The sequence below is a fragment of the Echinops telfairi genome, unplaced genomic scaffold, assembly GCF_000313985.2.
Source record: "Echinops telfairi isolate 266 unplaced genomic scaffold, ASM31398v2 ScPeMD7_53;HRSCAF=182, whole genome shotgun sequence".
Taxonomy (NCBI): Eukaryota; Metazoa; Chordata; class Mammalia; order Afrosoricida; family Tenrecidae; genus Echinops; species Echinops telfairi.
In genome coordinates, this window is record NW_022103951.1 from 1,201,250 (window position 1) to 1,220,801 (window position 19,552).

Genomic DNA, 19,552 nt, shown 5'->3' on the forward strand with positions numbered 1-19,552 from the left:
TTTTTCATGTTTTACACTGACCAATGTCTCCCTTTACCCACTTTTCTGTTGTCTGCCCCGCTGGGAGGGGGTTATAGGTAAGTCACCTGATTAGGATTCACATTCAAAACCAGACTAGAATTTGAACCTGGGGAACCAATTTACTCTGGGAGGTTTTCCTAGTTTCTTTTTCTTCTCATTTCATGTTTGTTTATAGCACTTACCGTCCAGTTTTAAAGGTTCAGAGGTTAAGAGTATGCACATGCCTCTGTTTCTTGAGAACTCGACTCTTCTTAAACTGAACACAGTCCATGACCCTTTTCACATGTCTTGTTTTCATTTCCTCTCTCTTCACCCTCTACGCTCCTATTTCCTTCCTCGCCTTGGTCAATTCAACACCTCAGCGTGTATTTTCTGGCTGTTGCCTGTTTGTCTCTTTTCCCCATCATCTTATTTAACTTTATCAGATCTAGTAGATAAAATACAAGGAAAACAGCCTTATTAAAAGACATTGCTCTTGCTCAGAGAAAAACACCTTTAAATGGAACATGAATTCTTTTTTACAACATTCTCACTTCTCAGAGGCTGTTTGTTGAGCTTCACTCTGGGCTTCTCAATCAATTAGCCCTTTAAAATGGGACATTCAACCAATCAGTGGTTACAGGGTACTTTCCCCGCTCCTTGGTCCCCACAAACCCATATAATTGGAGGAGATACTCATAAGGTCAGAATGGGTTTCATTTCCTGTTACAGAAAATAAGTTTACATGTGTTTAGATTTATTTTAAAGAAGAAATGTCTTCAAGTATCTTTGGCTGATTCAAAACCATTGTTCTACTAAGAAAGACACTAAGCAATTTTCCTAAATCTTCATTCTTATATGATGACAACAGAAATGATGATGATGATGGTGGTGGTGGTGGTGGTGATGATGATGATGATGATGATGATGATGATGATTTAGGGTAGAAAACATCTGGTCCAAAATAATAAATGGGTGGTGTAGTGGTTAAGCATTGGGCTGATAACTGCAGGGTCAGCAGTTCAAAACCACCAGCCACTCCTCAGAAGAAAGATGGAGAATTCTATCCCTGCAAAGCGTTGCAGTCCTGGAAATACACGAGGACAGATCTATGCGTTGGCATCAATTCAATGGCAATGTGTGTGTGTGTGTGTGTGTGTGTGTGTGTGTTTTGCTTTTCAAAGTTTGTGAACAAATGTCATTACCTTTCAATTCCTAGGAACTTTTGGAGGTCAAATGTACTACAAACCAGAGATCTGGTAAGTCGAAGAGTGTTGTTACAAAATCACAGAAACCTTTAACAAACAAAAGTATTGACATGTGAGGCTATTATTTCTCCATATAGCCTTCATTTAGGTCTGTGCACTTCTGAAATGTATGCTTCCAAGTCTTCCGTGAAGAATTCTATACACGCCTACACTGCCACATCAGGTCAAAATGGCACTTGTGGTATCCAGGTTCTCAAATCCTGTTCCTTCAGAATGTTCTTTGAGTTGTGGGGGGGGGGTGTAGAGATCTGCAGAAGCAAGATCACAGCTGACGAGTGGATGAGGGAAGGTTCAAGGTCATAGCTGATGAATACATGACGGAAGGGTCAACAAAAAAAATTCTTCAATGTCAACTCCTGCTGCCCGTAAAAAATGAGTAGGTACAATGTCCTGATGGAAACTAGTTCCTTGGTGCAAATGCCCTGGCCTTTTCCTCACCTGATCCTTATTACTAATCAATCTTTATTCCCTAATTTTCACACAATTTTTCCCCAATCTGCCTCATGATTATCAAGTGTCCTTCAAGAAACTGTATCAAGATGAATGCTTTGTCATCCCCAATTCCCCACCCACCCCCCACCCAAGTGTTGCCAAAGCCATCTGAATCGACCACTCTGCTTTGAATTGAACTTGTCTCACTACCTCTAGGTTATTTATTGTGAGTCGACGTCGCCTCCATGGCAGTGAGTGGGTAGGTAAAATTGATTACAACAATTGAATCCCAAATGGGATTCCAAATCCCATTTGGAAAGATGGAATTAGTATGAAGAGACGCAAGAAACTCTGATGGAGTGAAGGAGAGCTATTGAGACCACTAGATGATCCAGTGTGATGGGGATTCATATAAATGGCTGATTGAGACTGACAGAGCAAAGAAAGAAATAGTTCTATTTTACATTTGAGCTTAATCATCAAAGAAGACAATGATTTCCTTTTCACCACTGGAACTTTTTTCAAAACTATAGATTCAATCCAATTGTCAATACTGAATTCAGGAGCTTCCAATTCTGGGTACAAAAGGAGGGACAAGTTGAACTAGCATAGGTTCAGGATGAAAATGAAAAGATGAAGAGTTCTTGTTTAAATGGATGACTTGAGGAACATAATATGGGCATCTTGTTACACACTAGAAGGGTCTGTTTCTGCACCACACAAGGGATCTCCTTCTTACTGTCTCGCCATCTTACTATTTCCCTGCCTTGCCTTTCGTCAGGCCATACAAAGGGCTTGGTAATATTTGTCAACCCTCCGTTTTAGTCAGGAGGTTGGTCAGGAAATAACATGCCCCACCACATGTAATTGTATGGCAGTCTTTATGCAATTTTTCACCTCAGACAAGTACATAAGCAAGACTACTAGGCATGACGTGGAGAAGTTTGTTTCAGTACTTTCTGCTACCTCCAAGTAACTAGTAGACCTCACTATAGCAGGAGATCTTGACATTCTTTCCCTCTGGAGAAAGCATGTATAAAATGCCCTCTTCCTAATACCTACTCCTAATAACAGATACTGACCTAGGTCTTGGTCATGCATGTTTCTCTAGATAACCTGATCAATAATTTTTTCAGGGAATATGCTAATAGTTGCTTATTAATGTGCTGTTCATACTAGAAAGTTTTTAGCTTTAAAGTGTTTTTAATGACTTCTAAAAGAACCCAAGTACCCAACCATGTGAACATTTTTATTGTCAGCTAAAGGAGACACAGGGAAGTATTTAGGCTTTGAGAAAATTGCAAAATCCTTCTATTCACAAAAATTAAGATAATGCTTACAAGTAAACGGGCTCCAAATATTTTCTTCATATAAACTGTCTACTAAGGTTGATATAGAAGACAGAATGATTAGGTTAGTAAAACTTCATATGAATGCATATTGATGCATCAATGCGGAAATAATGCTCTATTTTATTCTGCCTCGTGATTCAAAACCATTGTTCTACAAAGTGTGCTATGCTGCTCTCCTCGTGGGTGCTGGTACAATTCATGGAGTCTGCAAAATCACATACCTACACTTTATCCTGGATTATTGACTATATTTAATTTCTGGGAGTGCTGAGTAATTTTTTCCCTGAAAATGGCTTAGTAGGCCAGATAAGTTTGAGGATCATTGTTCTAAACTTCCAGCTACCCACATTTTAAAATTATCTGCTCAGCAACCAACAAAACAAATGGTACTGTAAAAAGATACATTAAGCCAAAGTTTGCTCTTGGAGAAATTTTTGCTATCACAAAATGTCTAGTTTATGTTTTCCCCTAACCCTTTATAGCAACGTTTTTGCATTCATACTACTTACTCAATTTGTAGTTGAAATGAACATCAAGTATGCATTGCTTCAGATTTCTACATTAGAATAAGTTCTTTATATTGACATCCAAAAGGCTTGAGACATTGTGAAGAAAATATCAGAAAACATTGAAGACAAGCTATAAGGGATTTAGAGGAAACATATCTATAGATAAGGGAGATTCTTGACCATTTTGACATTTAATGAATATGTACGGTTTTATTCAAATAAGCACACACAATTTTTTTCATTGAATCAGCAACTCAGGTACTCTGAAAATGATACCATTAGCACTTGGTTTAAAGCAAAATATTTTCAGGAATTAAATAACAATCCCACAATTTGAATATATTAAGTTAGCAGTGGAGCAGGTATACTACACTGATCAAACTCAACAAGCTAATGATGTACAGTTGAATGACTTAGGCAAATCAGAGTTATGCTATGGTTATAATACAGCATTGTGGTTGTTAAGTGTTGAGTTAGTTAGTTTATTGTGCCAACCTGGCTGATAAACACATGTGGGATTAATTGAAGGGTGGAGGGATAAATGGCTCAGTGAGCCTCACTTTTCTAGTTCTCGGGTCTCTTGCTTTGTGATGGTCGCACCAGGGTACAGCTGCCTTAACAGTTCCCTGCTTCAGCTTGCAAGGCTGACTTCCTGCAAGACATCCCCGAGGAAAAGCCACATGGACTTACCCAGATGCAGCCCTGGGTGCTGGAGCAGCGTGTGGAGACCCCTGTCAGCGCTGAGATGCTTACACATTCACCGACTCAGCTTTCCTCCTGCAGTCAGCATCATTGTGTCTGTTTTGACAGATGGGGGAGGACTTTGTGGATTGGTTATGGGTTAATGGGTTAATGTTGGACTTGTGGGCTTGGGCAGCACTGGGTTAGGATGTTTTCTTGATGTGCACTTAATCTTCACATAAAATTCTCTCTTATACATGAGTTGCTGTGGATTTGTTTCTATAAAGTACCCAAACTAATACAAGTGTCATGAAATCCGTTCGGACTCATAGCTACCCTATGGGTCTACAACAGAATAATCCCTGCACGGTCCTGTACCATCCTCACAGCCAATGGAAAATGTGAGTCCTTTGTTGCAGCCACGGTGTCAATCCATCTTTTCAAGGGATTTCCTTTTTTTTTTGCTGAACTGCTACTTTAGCAAGTATGCTGTCCTTCTCCAAGGACTGTCCTTCCTGATGAGATTTTCAAAGTTTGTGACATGAAGTCTTGTCACCATCCCTTCTCAGGAACATTCTGGCTATATTTCATCCAAGACAGATTTATTTGTTCTTTTAGAAGCTCATGATATATTTAATATTCTTTGCCAACACCATAATTCAAAGGTATGACCAGTTCTTCAATCTCGTATTGTTTGTCCATGTTTTACATGCATATGAGGTCATTGAAAATACCACAATTTGGGTCAAGTGCACCTTAGTCCTCAAAGTGATATCTTTTAATACTTGAAAGAGGTCTTTTGTGGCAGATTTGTCCGATGCAATGCAAGCTTTGTTTTTCTTGACAGCTGCTTCCATCAGTATTAACTGTGGACCCAAGTAAAATAAAACCCATGACAACTTCAACATGTTCTCTGTTTATCTTGATGCTCCTTATTGGTTCAGTTGTGAGGATTTTTGTTTTATATGGGAGTGATGTGTATTGAAGGCTGTAGCTTTTGATTTTCATCTGTACCTGCTCCACATCCTGTTCCTTTTCAGCAAGCGAAGTTGTCTCATTTGCATGTTGTAGGTTATTAATGAGTGTCCACCAAACTTGATGCCACATTCTTCTTTATAAAGTCTCCCCTCTAGGATTATTTGCTCAGCATATATAATGAATGTGTATGATGTAATGATATAGCACTGATGCATACCTTTCCTGATTTTAGCTACACAGTCTCCCCTTATTCTGTTCAAATGACTGACTCTTGGTCTATGTTCAGGTTCTGCATAAGCACAAGTGTTCTAGACTTCTCATTTTTTGAAATGCTATCCAGAATGCTTTGTGGTCCACACTGTTGCATTCCTTTGCATATTCAATAAAACAAGAGGTAGACATATTTCTAGTATTGTCTGCTTTTAGTCAAGACACATCTGATATCAGAAATCCTCTTTTCACATCCTCTTTTGAATCAGGCTTGAATATCTGGGAGTTCTTTGACAAAGTACTTCTGAATCTTTAAAATTATCTTCAGCAAAAGCTCACTTTTGTGTGATATAAACTGTAATGTTCAATAATTGCCAAACCCTGTTGTGTCACTTTTCTTTGTAATGGGTACAAATATGGCTATGTTGTTAGTCGGCTAGCTAGCATAAACTTGTTTGCCTAGACAGCTGAGCACTTTAAGCCTTTTCATCCCTGAGTTGAAGCATCTCACTTGGTATTCCTTCAATTCCTATGATCTTGTTGTTTGTCAAGGTCTGCAGTTTGAAACCACCAGCTGCCCCCAGGCAGAAAGACAGGGCTTTCTACTCCTGTAAAGATTTACAGTCTCATAAACTCACTGGGATATTTCTACACTGTCTTATAGGTTTACTAAGAATTGGAATTGCCTCAATGGCGGTGAGTCTGGGTTTTATTTGGAGTTCATGGTCTGTGTCTTTGATGTTTAATTCATTGGGTATTGTAAACAATTCATGCCCTCAGGCACTAATCATAAGGTTGGAGGTTCAAGTCTACCTAAAACAGCTTGGGATAGAGGCCTGGGCATCTACTGTTTTCTGAAAATCAGAACACAGATCTACTGTGACACACAGGAGGTCATCCTGAGTTAGAATTGACTTGATGGCCACTAATAGATAATAGAATATATTATAAATGACAGGCTTACGGGGTCTTTAAACATTTCCATTCAGACATAAGCTAAACTGCTCTCTTACCCCAATAAAAATAAGTTTTACTTTCATGAGTTTTATCTGTACATTTGGTTGCTTAGTTGATCTCAAAATGAGAATCTAAACATTTGTTAATAAATTGCTAACGCAAGTCATTTGGAACTGCTCAATCCAATAATGCTCTCCCCTCTAAAATTAAAACAAGTACACCCAGTGAACTGCTAATAATGAACAGTACTTTTACACAAATAACAACCACCTTATACATTTTTTGTCAACTACTCTCTCTCCCCCAAGAGATATTTTTGTAAGCACTCCTATGTCATGCTGCTATAAAATTTTATATAGAACAATTACCCCCAAAATTTCTTCCCATAGAAAGGGCTGATAGACTAACATGGAAAGTAAGTGCTATTTGCATAAAAATATAGTAAAGCTACTCTAACTGGGTTGACTTTGTCTTTGATACCTGCCCTCATTAAATTTTAAGGTATCCTACCCTTTAATGACTGCAAGGGATAATCACCAATTATCTCTGACAAATGTCTTAACATAGCAAAGCCTATTATGAAGGTGTTAGGGTTTGGAACATCTTTTGTTGGTGCACTACAGAATATTTTTGATTTGATGAAGTTGTCAGAATAACAGAAGCCTTAAAGACTCAAAAGGTGTACATCACTCTAAGAGTTAAAGGTACATGGAGAAGGAGGACTGTTAAGGACCAGTTTCAGATGCTAACCTGTTCAGATACAAAATAAGTCATGCATGAATAATTTGGTCAGCACTGAATTCGTGGCATACATTTTGACTGCTAGTGAGATAAAAATACAAATAATCGACATTATATGTGTCTACCAGGAGTCTGATATATGGAGTCGCTAATGATGAAACTAAATTACAACAAGAAAACCACATCGCTAAAAGGGTCACCACCTTTAATTAATTCCACAGTAAGAGATAAACTTCTGTCCTAGAGATTGTTACAAGTGGACATAAATTCACAGTGAGATTCAAATCAGTGATATTGTAGTCTTTCTTTAGAGGACTTTTTAAAATGTATTACGTTTCTGATTTAAAAAACCAAGGACAAATGTCCAAAATGTTTAGGGTAAAAGAGAAATGAAAAAGTGGTTTCTAATTCAATCATGAGGAGCCCTGGTGGCACCATCGTTCAGTGCTTGGTTACTAACTGAAAGGTTAGCCACTCAACACCACCAGATGCTCTGTGGGAGAAAGAACCAGGCTACAGTAAAAACTGGAAATCCTATGGGGCAGTTGAACTCTGCACTATTAGGTTGCTGTGAGTTGGCATCGACTCTATGGCAGTGAGTTTGGTTTGGCTTCGGTATTGGGTCCCTTTGTATTGGAATTGACTCAACAGTACACAACGATCCTATTGCGGAGGGTTACAAATATAAATTTTAATTCTTGATCTATATCCTTCTAGTCTCTCTTTCTGTCTCTGAAGCTGTCTCTTCCTCCACACTGACATGTACACAGGAAACAGCACAAAAGGAAACAGCATGCTACTAATGTAGCCAGATAGTAATCTAAAACACAGCATTGTAAATCCTGTGATTTTTAGGTAATCATTTGACTTTGCTGCATAGGAAATGCTAAACTGTATTATAAATTCTAATTATATCACTGTTATTTATATCAAGCTCCCTAGAAATAAAAGGGGGAATGACTAATGTCCTAGGAGGATTTCAAAAGGTGTAAAACAGGCAGTGATAAATGTGCTGGGACTTATAAATGAGTTGGAGACTCCCAAGGGAAGAGTGGTTAAAGATGATTCAGGAAGAAGCAACAGAGTGAATAAAAGTATGGCATTATGAAAGACAAACGTAAAAAAATAGCAAGGTCAGCATTTAAAAACCACCAGCCACTCTGCAAGAGAAAAATGAGGGATCTGTTCCCATAAAGATGAACAGTCTCAGAGATCCACGGGGCTCTGGGTCTGAATCGACTAGATGACAGTGAGTTTTTTGGTTTGAGGGGAACATGAGGGTTTCCAAAGTAAAATAGGAATTAATGGGAAAGATATTTATTTGTATATGGGACCGAAAACCCAGGAAACAGAATAATTTGAAAATTGATTAAAAATAATTAGAAAAGCAATCTTATAAAACCATAGATAATGCTCTAAACGAAGACTTCATGTTAGTAAGTGTGGCTCTTTAAGTAAGAGATCATTGGTTTGGAAATGGCTTCAAATTATACTTTGTAGGTTGTTTTTTTGTTTACTCTTCATTTAGATCTAGATGGTTCAAGCACATATAAAACTGTGAAGTCATTGGTGGTTCAGTGGTGAAATTATTCTCCTTCAATGTGGGAGACCCAGTTCAATTCTAGATAATACACCTTACGCACAACTTGATCTAGTACCTGATATTTCAGCTACAATGCTATGTGGACATTAAGATCCTGCCTTCTGAGAGCTCTTGATAGTCACTGAACTATCTCTGGCCATAAATTTTAATATTTTGTGGAATGTAGACATCATACTGATATGATATGTATAGTGCAATGGACTATCAAGTGAGCTAAATCACAAAGTCAGTGGTTCAAACCCACCATCAGCTCCAAGGGAAACAGATGAGGCAGTCTACTTATTCTTATAGAGATGTAAAGTCTTGGAACCCCAAAGGGGCAATTCTATTCTGTCCTTTAGGGTCGTTATGAGGTGACATTCACTCAATGACAATGAATTTGAGACATCATATTATTTTAGTTAATATCAACATTAATTTTATTTGGAATTGGACACCCCCCCCATGGTGGAATTCTCCTCTTCTACACAGAAGAACTCGGTTTGATTCCTGGTCAATATTTGTTTGTAGCTGTCATCAGTCTGTCAGTGGGGGGCTTGCGTGTTACTATGATGCTCAACAAACTTCAGCAGAGTTTCCAGACAAAGACAGATTAGGAGGAAAATCCTGGCAATCTTCTTCCCCAAATTAGACAATGAAATCCCTATGGATTATAATGGTCCCTTTGTAAACACTCAGGGGGGTGATGGAGGAGCAGGCAGTGTTCCCTTCTGTTGTGCATTGGTTTTACCAAGAGTGGGGGCTGGCTCATTAGCAACAGATAACAACAGATTGATGTTATTAAGCCATTCATTTTTCATTTCCTTGTGTAGTTAGTTTTCCCACTACAAAACCGTGAATAAATTGCACTTTTAAAATCAAGCACATATACAAAACACTTTAAAAAATAATTTCAAGGCAATCAAAGCCTTTAAATATATTTGGGTTTTTGCTTTTGTTTCTCCAAATCTGTGGATTCACTGTAGGTTTCAAATCAAACATATATATCACCAGCCAGTGAGGTGAACATCATACTTTAAGATAACATATTTTAACATGTAGTAGTGAAGACTATTAAGCAAAAATAAAAACATTGTCTCTAAGCACCAATAAGCTCATATGAAGAGGAAAGGCAGAAATTAAGCCTTCAACCTCTCTATTCTATGCAAGTGTAATTACCATACTAAAATGGCTCTGATTTCACATATATTTTAAGCTAGTTTTAAATGGTTGTTTATTCACAATAAGTTTAATGTTTAGTTTCTGCAGAAATTAGGAGGAAGGATATTTTCCCAAGTCCTGACATTTGTCCTCCATTTTCCATAGGATCACTGAAGACTTTGAATGAAAGAAAAAATATATATAAACATTATGAATGAGGTTTCAATTTACTTGTACAGTCAGATTCCTGCTTCCCTGAGGGTAGTCAATTGCGTAAGTCTGGGTAAACTAGAGAAACAAATCCATAGACACTCATATGCGTATAAGAAAGAGCTTTATATAAAGAGTAATTGAACATTGAGAAAACACCACAGCCCAATCCAGATCAAGTCCATAAATTCTATATTAGCCCATATGTCCGATACCAAATTTAAAGTCCCCTTCAGACTCACGAAACACATGCAATGATTCCAAATGCAAGAAGATCACAGGCCAGTGGGTGGGAAGTCTTGTGGATCCAGTGGCACTGTAAGCATCTCAGCACTGACAGGGATCTCTACGTGGTTCCTTCAGCTCCGAAGCTCTAACTGCCATCAGACTCTCTCTATGTGTCTTCTCCACAGGCATGTCTCACAGGGAGTGAGCAGAGAGAAAGAGAATGCCTCCTGTCTCCAAGGAGGAATACAGGAGTTTCCAGAATCCTCAGGAGAAGGCCATGCCCACACAGAGGCCTCGTTGGCTATTCCTGACTGACAGGCTAGACTCCACCTGTACTCTCTTAATCTTTAAATTGATACCAGATTAGGTAACTACCACATCAATAATATTATTCTTGCAGAACAAATATCATAAACATAAGGAAAGCTGAGACACATTGCTAGGCCTACATGTGGAAGAGACAAGAGACACATACATTTCATGCAACAGGAACAACTAAATATGCTTGAGCTAAAAATAAGTGCCCCAGGAATTTAGAAAACAGCTGAATATTTTTTAAGTGTATTTCAAGGAATTGGAGAGATGCCAAGGCAGTAAAGACCTCAGGGGAAGGAAACCAAGACTAACAAGTCTCAAATCCCATACCACTTTTGCTCTTGTGGCATTTGGAAATCTGAATCACTGACTAAGAATCTGAGTAGAAAGGAATGGATGAGTTACTGTCAAGTTAATTCTGACGCATGGCAACACTCAGTGTACAGAATGGAACTGCTCCATAGGGTTTTCAAGGTTGTGAGATTTGGGAAGTGAATGAATGACTAAGCCTGCCTTCTCAGGCACTTCTGGGAGTGCTCAAACCCAACCTTTAAACTAGTCATTAGGGGGCAAAAATGGAGTGTGGTTCACCAAAACAGAGGGGCCCCAGGAATCGCATTGCTTATAGTCAACTGTTGGGGCCAAATGGCTAAGAATGAGATAGAAATGAATTAACTTGTACAAAAAAATGAAGCCTTGCTCTGAATCTGCTCCATCCAAGACTGGGTCAAGTTCACTTGTCCCAAGCATCACTGTGCCCCGGAAACATGATTATATTCCCTCAGGAAGAAATAGTGAGGTTGTTCAAATATTTTTTATAGTATGTTCTATGAAAAAAACAAGCGCAAGAATAGGGAATGAACAAGTTACAATAAGAAAGAGTTAACAGTCCAGGATATCCGGATATTGGGATTGTCAGGCATGGATGGTGTTTACTATGTTTAAGTACATGGTTGACAGTATAGAGAATTTCAGCAGAGAACTGTAAACAATGAGAGAATAAAATCTCAAAGTAGAAAAGACAATAAGCAAAATCAAGAAATCAAATAATATGCTTAATAGCACATTAGACATAGTTGGTAAATAATCCTTGTGAACTGGAAGATAGGTCAATAAAAAAGTTACACAAAATGAAACATAAAGAGATCCATGGCAGAAAACACACGTGAGATGAAAACATCAGGAAGCAAAATAAAGGAAAAAGGTACAAGGAGAATATTTAAAGAGATGATGCCCAAGAAGTTCTCCAGATTAATGGAAGACATTAGGCCACACATTGAAGAAGCATGAGACACCAAGCTGTAAAGCACAAGGAAATGCAGTCAGGCACATTATAGTAAAGCTGCCAATAAATAAATACATCATAAAAGCAATCCATGGGACAAATGTAAATGCAATTTGTGGTTGGAGGAAAAAGTGGCTTCTGGAACAATCAACACTTTAGGTTGGTCAAACTCAAGACAAGCTGTCTGGTTCTCAAGTTGTTTTCATTTCAGACACAGGTATTGCTACAGGGTTTTACTTTAACACACCCTTGGAGGAGGATATGGGTTAATCTCAAACTTCTTAAACTCTAATAGGACTACAAGGCCAAGAACAAATGTGATTAAGATGCCTGGAGCCTCTGCAGGTCACTGAGTCCTAAAGAGACATCAAGTATGCATTGCCTTTAAATGGCACAAATTAAGACTAATAGCTAACTTCTTAATATTGACAGTTGAAACCAGCAGACGTTGGGACGAGTCTTCAACATGTGAACGAAAAACAACTGCCTATATAGAAGCTGAAAGCCAGACTAAACACCCTTCAAAAGGGAAGGCAAAATAAACAACAAAGTGGAAGAAATCTTATGTAACAGGCATGCAACAATATACTATTAAGTGAAGTACTTAGGCAGATCAAAATAAGACCATTTGGATGTCTGATGGAATAAAGACAACCCTGCCCTCAAAAGGTAAATGAGTGTATATTAATATTAACTGTTTTGAAAATGTAGTGTCTAAAATATATGAAAAACAGATAACAACTTCAGCAGCAACGGCGGGACAGTTCTAAGAATAAAAGCACCTGAAGAAATAGTACTGGGGCCATATTTGAGTCCTTCCAGCTCCCAAAGTCGACTACTCTAAGGCAGAATTGAGACAGGCCTCTACCCTCCAACCCTCTTAATCAATTCTGACACCAGCTGTCTCTCCAGTGGATGCTCGACTTTTCTGGCTGAGTTCAATAATTCATTGCAATGGCCACACAGATATCACAGACAATACTCCTATTAGGGGCCTTATTAGGGAAGGTAACAGGCGAGAAGTCAAAACCATTTCTTCTCTGTGTTGCCCATAGAAAGACTTCCCTCGGGTGTTCAGTCTCTTGGACTGGCCACCCCGCAGGATGGCACTCACCTATAACTCTGAACAATTAATCTCAGCTGAATCATATAATCCTTTCCATACCTTCCCCTACCTTCTTACCCAGGCCTATGAGGAAAATAAAGGTCCTTTGGTGGGAGTAACAAAGGCTATGGCTGGAAAAGCAGTATTAAATAATTCACTGCATTTTGCATTACAGCATCCTAAGGTCTTTGGGCTGTATTGAAAATTAGTAAAGTCATCATTTACAGTAAACAAATGAGCTAATGACTAATATTGGAATCATAAATGGTTAACTTAATGTGTAAGCTGATAGAGTGGAAACAAACAATATTACAAAGTATAATAAACCAACAAGGCAAGAAAGAAGGGGATTAATAAAGAAAAGATGGGGAAGGAAAAAAAAGTAAATCACTTGGTAGTTGATTCAAATTCAAGTATAAAGCAGTTACAGTAATAAAAGTATTTGCACGTAGATTGGGTGCCAGCAAAACAAACTTGGATGCAAGGACCCGGCTGTAGTCTATTAAAAGTGAGAAGTTAAATACAACAGTGTTAGAAAATATTAACAGAGAGACAGTTCTGGGAAGCAAAGTAGAAAATGAACCATTACACAAATGAAGTTTTGCTTGGCTGTGTGAGGAGAAGGCGGTAAGCATATGAAGTAGATATGAGATCTTTAATGCACACTTTTATTATTTATTATTTGTGTATAGATTTGAAAATAAAATGAGTTTGGGATGCTAAATGAGCTTATGTAAACATCAAATATAAGAGCCTTACCTGTTATGCTGAAATAAGGCCAAGGATACCAATGGGGTGGTGTCGAGGGCGCAAGGCTGTGAATAGTAGGATAATTAATATCTGTTAGTAAAGGACTAAACCATAAACACATTTTAGGTCATTTTAAGAGATTTGTATTATCTCTGAATGAAATAGAAAAGTCATTTAAGACAAATGAAAAACAAGTTCCGTTATCTAAAAGGACTTTCATGTTTGTCATATATGACTCAGGCCTCCTGAGTCACAGATAAGATCATGTGGACAAAGTGCTGGGTAGAAAGATCATTCGGAAAATGTAATAATCCAGGAAAGAGAGGATGATAACTACGACGGGGGTGACAGCAGTGGAGGTGGTGAAATACAGGCAATGCCTGTGTATGGTAGAACCAAGATTATTGGCTGTGGATTTAGAAAAGAAAGGGGAGGGGGAGGGGGGAATTAAATGGTCCTAAAGTTTGGGGCCATACAAATTTGAATTACAGAGTTGGGATCGAGATGAGCACTACCGGGTGGGGTAGAGAGGTCATTAGGGAGTGATTGAAAGGGCCAGTTAGGAAAAATTAGTGCACGCATATCTAAGCCCTTGGGTACAAGCAAGATGGCTGGGAGACAAGAGAGCCCTCACAGAAGAAAGCTGCACAGAGAAAGATGTTCTCAATTTGGGGATGGAAGAAGATGAAGAGAAAGGTTACAGGGACTTAAGCTATAAACAATTTTCTTAATACAGATAATATCAGACCGGAAGAGATCAGTGGAGAGGTTTGGGGGAAATAGGGGCTGGGATAGATAAGGGATATACAGAGCCAAACGGGTCATGTCAAGCTAATGAGGGCTGACCTTGATTCTTGAATGACTGGCGTGAAGAAAATGAAGGAAATCCTATAAACGTATCTCATTAGATTAAAATATGACAGCATGATTAAAATATATAATCTTCTTTCAAATAACAATTGAGAATGAATTATATGGAAAAGTCAAGTACTAAGCAAAAGGGTACTAAGGAAGACACACAGATCTCACTTTTGAGGGAATCTTAATTTAGTGAGAGATTTTAACCAATACATACACCCAAGCTAACCAATTGATTCACATATTTAAATGGCATTAAATTGTTATAAGTCTATATTTAAACCAATGTCAAGTGTGTGTTATATTTTAAACACCAGTAGTTTAGAGGAGTCTGAAACAGCTGTGGTCTGGGGTTGTCTGAGGTTACCACAGAAATTGTTAGTGATAAGAAGTGGCATAGAGAATGATAGAGACTTAAGGAACTAGTGGAGTTTCTTGGGAGATTGTAATCTTTCTCCAAAAAGCATAAATGTTACATAAATAATGACACATTTTATTAGTATGATTATTAATTATTAGATGTTTCTATCCCTTTTCAAGTGTATTAAGCAGCTTTTCTCTGCTGACATAACAATACATTTTTATTTTTAATTATATCACTGAAGTACCAAAAAAATCAGAGAGCAGATGTGTATTCTACGGGATTTAAAGATTAATCTCACCTCCATTGTACCACTTATAGTTGCAGGCAGGAAGAAACTTTTGCTAATGAGTCAGATGATTACCAGCATTGAGTTTATTTAGGGGAATTCTATGTGTGAGGGTGGGCTTAGACTGAGTCTATCCAGAAATGGAAATGTGAATGTCACCCTTTCAGCTTGATTCAAATAATGTAATTGGACCCTGCTTTGCACAACTGAGATTTATCAATTGCCCCTGTTCTACAGTGCTGTGTCCATCTAGTTGCTTTCTTCATAGCGACTAATCTTATAGGTGTTGTTCGACTACCCACACGGCAGAGGTATACACTATAAAGAGCTGCAGTGGAAATGACACCATGCACTGGGAAAGGCTTTGACAAGAATTCTACTGCCATCAAGAGCATCTTTCCTTCATAGCAGGTCAAATGCGTCTCTTATTCAATTTGAAAAACTCTAAATCTTTGTTGGAGAACTCGCCAGACCAGCTCCCCAAAGCACTATGAAATACTCTCTCTGCCCCAAATTGCAATTTATTTCCTAATAACTATTTTATTTTAGACATAAAATGGAACAATTCACTACTGGTGATGCCATTAATCATTAATTTACTACTGAGTTCTAGGGGCATACAAAAATACTAATAATCTGTACACAAATAATAATCTATGCACAAATACAAATACTAATAAAAAGGAAAACCTTTCTTTTTCAGTTTTCAGACTGTAATACATATTTGACTTCTTTGCTTAAGTGAACAAAACCTTTCACATTAAAAATAAGCTAATGGGTCTGTGTCAACATATGTTATAAAATTATCAGAGTCCTCTGAATTTTTTTTAATACTTAAGATGCTATTTTAATTTCTGCCTTTTCTCCAAATAGCTGCCTCATTTCTCTTTAGGGAACTTGTAGACTGAAAAAAAATTACAAAAAATGTTCAGGGTCCTTGAAATTCTGGAAGTGACTTCAAAATTCCATTTCTCTCAGCATTTCACGGTAACCCATATTAGGTAATATTCACTCCTAGAGTGTATCTAACATATCCCCAAATGAAAGCTTTATCATCTGCTCAAAGGTAATTGTATCACAGAATCCTTAGCATCGTTGTTTCATAGTTTTTATTGGGTAGGGATCCTGAATGTATTCACAAATGTTGACTTTTTGTCTGAGTCCATATCAGATTTAAAATTCCTGAGGTAATTGATCATGCCACTATCGTAATGCCCAAATGGTCAAATAATCAACAAGTCAAAGCACTAAACACAGGCCTTCAGTTATCAAAACTTGGAAATAAGATATGTGTTCCAAGGGAAGGAGGCCAGACATCGGAATCCAGATATTTTGTTCTGATCCCGCTTGTCTTTAGGAAAGATATCTAACCTCTGAGTCTGTTTCTTCTACCTTTAAAAACGTTGTCACGGTCTCAATTTCAACTCAGAGCGACACATACCACACAGTAAAACGTCTCGATAGGGATTTCTTGCCTTTTTTTTTTTCCTGAAAGAAGATCTTCAGTCTTTCTTTCAAGGCACCACAGGGCAGACTGAAGCCCAGCCTTTTAGTATTAGCAGCTGAGTGCTTAACCGTTTCTACCACATTTAATTTTCATGGTGATTAGAATAATTAATTCATTGCCATCATGCATTTGGCATGTGGTAAAATCCCAGTGTCAAGTTTATTCCAACTCATGGCTCCAAAGGGGGTCCATGGTTGTGATCTTTGGAAGCAGATCAGCAAGTCTTTCTTCTAAGTCCCCACAGGGTGGGTTCCAACCATCAGCCCTATTTGTACTACTCAGGACGCCTAGGTACATGGTAATTAAAACTAATTAACTGCTAGTTAATTAGTAGTCGTTAAACATTGGGCTGCTAATCAACTGCCAGTATTGGCTACAACCCCAAGATAATGATTTAAATCGATCACATGATTACAAGAGACACAAGAAGAGAAATATTCAGTGTTGAGTAACCCACAGTATGAGGGAAAATAATGGTTTATACAAACATAGATCCAGTGTTATATGCTCTCCATCCTCCCATCTTTGACTCTCCCACACATTCCACCATGAACTCCTAATTTCCAGAAGGCATGAAGTTCTCAACAGTGGAAAACTTGTGTGTATGAGTGAGAATTCCCTGAAAAAGACAATGTCTAAAGATGGGATCATACCTTGGAGGGCATATATTTAGGCACACCAGAAAGAAAGTAACTTACAATGGAAAAGAAAAGAAGAAGGTAGATAAGATATTAACATAACAGATAAGAACAATCTCAAATAAATCTGGAAAAGGCAGAATTTCAATAGAAAGCAAGAAAGAAAAGTAATAATTGGATTTAATGATCTGTTGGTTATTTTCTAAGAAAATTGAGAACAGAAGCCACATTTCTGTTGGTGAAAAGCAAATTTAGGACAGAGAAACTGTGAAGAGAGTATATAAAACTTATTTTAATAGGAGGAGGCGTTGCTAATTCAGTGAGAGAATTCCTGTCTTATATGAAGAAAACACGAGTTTGATTCCCAGCCAATGCACTTCATGTGCAGCCAACACCCATCAGTCAGTGGAAGCTTTCTGTTCCTCCAATGCTGACCAAGTTTTCCCAGAGCATCAAGCATTGGGCAAATTAGGAAGAAAGTCCTGGAGATATACTTTGGAAACCCAGTCACTGAATTCCTATGGAGCACAATGACTTAAGGGAGAGAGCAGGGTTGGTCTGCATTTAGTTCTGTGGTACATGGGGCTGTCATAAGTGGGGGACTAAAATTAAATTTCAATAACAACAATTCATTAGGAAGCTTGTTTGAGAAGGAAGGAAAATGCAGAAAAGTATTTATTATGAAACCTAAGCTCTAGAGATGATAGTTGCTGCATATTGTTAGCAAAGAACAGTAGGTAGGCAGAATGCAGAGAATATTTACATTACAAGAGGGGATATAGAGTTGAGGGAAGAAACTGAAAAAGTCACTGCTATCCAGTCGATGCTGACTCATAGTGGCTCTATAGGACAGGGGAGAATTGCCCTTGTGGGTTTCTGAGACTGTAAATATTTCTTTGAGGGAGTAGAGAGCCTCGTCTTTATCCTGTGCAGACATTGATGGTTTTAAACTGCTGACCTTGTGGTTATTAGCACAATAAATAGAACTGTGGTGGTGTATCTCTTAAGCATTGAGCTTAAAACTGCAAGGTCAGCAGTTTGAAACTACCAGTCCCTCTATGGGAGAAAGATGAGGCTCCCTACTCCTGTAAGGAGTTACAGTCTCATCAATTCATAGGGGCAGTTCTACCCTGTCTTATAGGGCCACGATGAGTTAGCAGCAACCCGATAGCAGTGAGTGAATGAAAGGGAAGGAATGGTATGAAATGTAAAACAGTGTTATTTTCTTTGACTGCAAGGAAGGGCAGAGGAAATCTGTCAGTAAGGCAGGCCCAGAGACAGGACATTACCAAAGGATGCATATTAGAGACTGATTTAACCCTGGAAGAACAATTTCCGGCTTTGATACTGATCATTGTATTTGGTTTTGAACTGGGATTGATGATTTAAGTTTATGTTTATATAAACATCCTAGTTTATATAGTTTATATATATATGAACTAGGATTGATGATTTAATTGATGATATATATATATATATATATATATATGTTATACATATATGGGAGTAGCAACCTCCATATTTTATTTATGGGGGGGCAGGACATTTCAAGCCACTGACCCTATGGTTAACAGCCCAACCCATAACCACTAAGCCACCAGGACTCCCATCTTTAGGTCAATCATCTCTGAAATAAGAAGATTAAAAAAGTATCAAAGAGTCACAATATAGCAGCACCTGATCATTTGATAGAAGCCACATGCTGTGAAGAGTAGAACATAAAGAGAATGTTTGACTTTACTCAGACAGTTGAAGAGACAGCATTGAAAACTGCAAACTCCATCAGCTGGAAAAATGGGGTTGAAGCACATGTGATTAAAAATGATGGAAGACATCAATACCTCACCAACAAAAAGGTAAACGAGCCAATCAAAAAATTACATATCCGGCTGGACTGGAGGATGTGCACTGGCACAGATAGGAACTGGAAAGACAGGGAATCCAGGACGGATGAAGAGTGGAGAGAGTGGCGATGGCGAGAGGGTGGAGGGAAGGAGAGGGAGAAAGGGGGAACGGATGACAAGATCTACATATGGTCTCCTCCCTGGGGGACAGACAGCGGAGAAGTGGGTGAGGGAGACATTGGATGGGGTAAGATATATTAAAATAATAATTTATAAATTATAAGGGTTCAG